The 3735-nt window shown below is 46.9% G+C and overlaps 1 pseudogene; it reads left to right on the plus strand.

The window, feature by feature from the left end:
* The first annotated feature begins 558 nt into the window (after window positions 1-558).
* LOC109943603 (uncharacterized) lies at window positions 559-2786 on the plus strand (annotated as a pseudogene).
* The last annotated feature ends 949 nt before the right edge of the window (window positions 2787-3735 follow it).

Here is a 3735-nt window from a genome sequence, read left to right on the forward strand (position 1 = left end):
ACTAATAATTTCAGCTCCTATTTACTTCAAGAATTGCCGCGTTTTAGAGACTCGAACCATTCTAACAATTTACCATTTGTTAGCGTTAAATTAATCAAATAAGGACTAATAAGTAGACTTACTAATTTTATACAAGTTATTTCGCGCGTTAGAATTACCGTACACAATCAACAAACATATTCACCACAATAATCAAACCCGGTATAAATGTGTATATCGATTGCGCCCTTCACACACTAATTTGTATTTTTACTTAGACATCACATGAACACCACTAATTTTACCCGCGACCATAACCATACACATTTAGACTACAACAAGCAATTTATTGCGATTACGCACTTAACCAAACCATCTAACAATTTGGCTAACTAGAGCAACCACATAGGTCGGTATACATCCTACACGTCGGCTTGCCTCTTATTATCGCAATCCGAGACAACACATATACTACAACATTTTTATAAACACACAGATTCACAAGTATTTTCGCACATCGACCAATTTATACGAACCGTAAACCACTAATCTCCAGATCGCAATCACCATGCATTTACTTCCCGAATTATGAACGCATAGATGTTTATCATACGATCCGAGTATTTCAATATTTATCCTAAGACAACTAACTCCATTACACACTTGTATCTACTTGACTTACTTGAAGCGTCTACTCAAAATTGTGAGCACAATCATACACTATATGCGACGCATAATTGAACGAACGCATAATACGCATCGTTACGATTCGACCCATAAATATAGAGAAGTGACGACTACTTTGGCATGTCACCACCTATCTATATAAGCCAAAACAATTCCTACTATCCACTAAGAGTTCTAGGTATTAAGCACATTATTACTTTCCACGCGCAAATAAACCTCAACTTAACACAAGTGACACCGATAGATTTTTACTAACTCGTCACGCACATAACCCGGTCTCGCATACAACCATATTATGGCGTGCACTCGAGACACTTCGATCAATGTGGCGCGACCACTAATATATGAACCCCGACACTCATGTATTAACAATACATCCTACACGCAACTAGCATTTTCTAAACTACTCGTCACATCAATAAATATATCCCCGATATAATCACGAATCCCAGCACATTGCATAGAACAATTATACTTTTCACATAAACACATATCGATGCATTTCCCAAAACATAATCCACATTTTGTAACTTAGTTTTTCACATCAAACAACGCATCGCATAATTTTCCTATCAAAATATAAAAATGTCCGAGTTCTTTTCTACTTCAGTTTCTTCTCTACACGCGTTCATTCATACAATTATATTTTCACACACATATTCACGCCATCGATTGAATCGTAAATAAAACAAAAACCACAATTTTTCTAAATCGAACAACCTGGCCGAAATCCGATTGGTGTTGTGCATGTGTGCATGTTGGTTTGGCTTTCTGTCGAGAAACGACGCGCGAAGCGCGACAACGACAAGGGGTTGCGATTAAACGATATGCATAATTATTACACAGTTTATTTGTTCAGTCATTTTATAAAATCAAGCAACACGGGGCTGCGATTTTATAATTATTACACACGGGACTGCGCAGATTGACGGCGAAGCAAGACACGGAGACGTCGGGGTTGCACGGATCGACGACGCGGCTGCTCTCGATGCGGAGGGGATCCGGGGCTGCTGCTGCAGGCTTGCTGCGGCATTATGTCGAGCACGCCGAGGGCGTGACGCAAAGGAGATTCACGTGGCTGCGCGAACTGGCGTCGCGACTGCTGCGCGAGGTACGCCAGGGAGGCAGCCATGGGAGTCCTGGACGCGACGCGGCCAAATCACAGTGTCCGGCGCAGCTGGAAAAAGCGACCTGTGGGGAGGGTGCTCGGCGTCCTGAAAAAAAGCAGGGGTAGAGGGAGCATGACGGCGTAGTGGCTAGGGAGAGAAACCAGGCATCACGGCTGTTGGGAGCGCCTGCTCGGCCATGGGAAAAAAGAGCGCTTGCTGCAGCCGGACCTGTGGCAGGAGTGCTGAGCGCCACAGAAGTAGAGGGGAGGAAGGGGAAAATTGCAGGGGAAGGCGCCACGGAGAGTTCACTGCTCGAGCTCGGACCAGAGGAGGTCCGCGCCATGGCTGGAGCAGAGGGGTCTGCTCAGCCTACAGCCACCATGGCTGGGTGTTAGTCAAGCCTCGCCACGCTCCGGTGCGAGCTGGGCACTTCCAGAGCCCACGAGGAGTTTTTCTGCAGGAAAAAAATGCCAGGGGAGCTCAGATTCGGTGCAGCATGGTGGGGAAGAAGATTGATCGAGCTCGACGGTGGCTACACGAACCTGGCTGCGGACAAGTGCACGGGAACTATGGCCTGCGGCCTGGCGTCCAAGGCTGGTGCTTGGAGGGAAGGAGCTCGTCGCGGCAAGAGCAGGGAAGGGGGCGCACACGTCTAGGTGCCCAGGGAGAAGAGTGCCATGGAGGCCGATGTGGAGGTCGAGGCAGGGACCTCAGGATCGGGCATGAGAGAGAGGGCACCAAGCTGACATGTCGAACCAGAGAAGGAGAGCATCGGCGCCTAAGCTTCACCCATGGAGAGAGCCCACTCGACTTGAGGGTGTAGGAGAGTTGGGGAGGGGCGCTCGGTCCTGGGGAGATCACGAGCAAGGGGCGCGTCCATGTGAGGGGCACGGTCACCAGGGCTCCATGGACGAGCAGGAGCAAAGGGAGGAAGATGGCCGGAGGTGGAAGACGAGCAGGCTGTGTGCGTGAGAAACTGGTGGCCAGGAAAAATGCTTCTGCGCTAAGGAACAGAGGAGCGACGCTTAAAGGGTGGCTGCAACAGGGTGATTGGCTAGGAGGAAACGGCATCACCCATTGGAGCAGAGACTGGACAGCCACACATTGGTCAATTTGGGCGGCATTTTTTAGTGGCCGGCTGCAGCCATTAGCGCAGAGAGCACGGGGCCGAGCGCCAGGACCAGGTGTTGGCGTGCGTGTGTAGCCTCTGTGCGTGCGGGAGAAAATAAGACAACTGCTGATGAAATATTTAAGGATAAAAAGGCTGATTGCTTAGGAGCTAAGTAACTTTATTTTATTTCTCTGAGACAAGAGCTCCTGTATGAGTTGTTTATGAGGACGGCAGCAATTATTGGTTGGAGAGAAGTGGTCATCTGTCGACCGATTTACGCAGCACTTATTCGTTGGCTGAGACCTACGCAGGGAATAGAGCGAACTAACGTACGGATGAACGAGAGGCCACAGAATAAAATAGACCGAGACATTTTATTTGGTTGTTGCTTGGGAATTAAATTCTCGCGCATAAGTAGAAATAAAATGAATCGAGATCAATCGGCTTCGGATTCGTTATCGAATTAAAGCGAATCGGATTAATAAAAATCATTGCTGATGCTGATTTTCGAATTTAGATTGGACATAGAGATTTTAAGCCGAGTTGGATAAAATTAAATAGGTGCCAACACGTGGAGTATCCCGTTTGAGAGCACGGGCTCGGATTAATTTTTGGACACAGATCGAACATCGAGAAATTGGATTCGGACACAGCTCGACTAGCAATTGTCGAGCGCCTAATTAAATGAGTTTTAGACGAGATTTATAAATCGAGATTGATTACCGAATTTGCATTCGTTCCGAGAAGTAAAAGTTTTTAACAGGCTCCAAATTTGACTGTCCTTGAGATCGAATAAAATCAGAAATCGGTGAAACCTTCACAAGTAACTTGATAATTGGAGATAAACGC

The sequence above is a fragment of the Zea mays genome, chromosome 1, assembly GCF_902167145.1.
Source record: "Zea mays cultivar B73 chromosome 1, Zm-B73-REFERENCE-NAM-5.0, whole genome shotgun sequence".
Lineage (NCBI taxonomy): Eukaryota > Viridiplantae > Streptophyta > Magnoliopsida > Poales > Poaceae > Zea > Zea mays.